The following is a 319-nucleotide window of genomic DNA, read 5'->3' as shown; positions in this document are numbered from 1 at the left end:
GGGCGGGCAGCAGGGGGTGGGTGTGTAATCTGTGGCATAGTTTGTATTAATCAAGATAAAGTAACTGGAACAAATGGCTAAAATTCCTCAAACAATTTAACTCTTCTCAATCACTTGGTGGGAAAACTAGATTTTCTGTAAGCAGCATCTGTGCTACAGCACCTGAAGGATCCCCATTTGCAAGTGTTTGATGTAGAATAAATTCAATTTAGCTGGATGTTGGATGTTTAAAAGAACCATGGAAGAAAACTGTTAGTAACTGACACAGAAACTTCTTCATAAATAAAAGTTGAAGCTGTCTTATTAAAAGAATTAACAC

Source organism: Cariama cristata, unplaced genomic scaffold, assembly GCF_000690535.1.
Source record: "Cariama cristata isolate BGI_N322 unplaced genomic scaffold, ASM69053v1 scaffold13718, whole genome shotgun sequence".
In the NCBI taxonomy this organism is placed as follows: Eukaryota; Metazoa; Chordata; class Aves; order Cariamiformes; family Cariamidae; genus Cariama; species Cariama cristata.
This window is presented reverse-complemented; position numbering follows the sequence as displayed.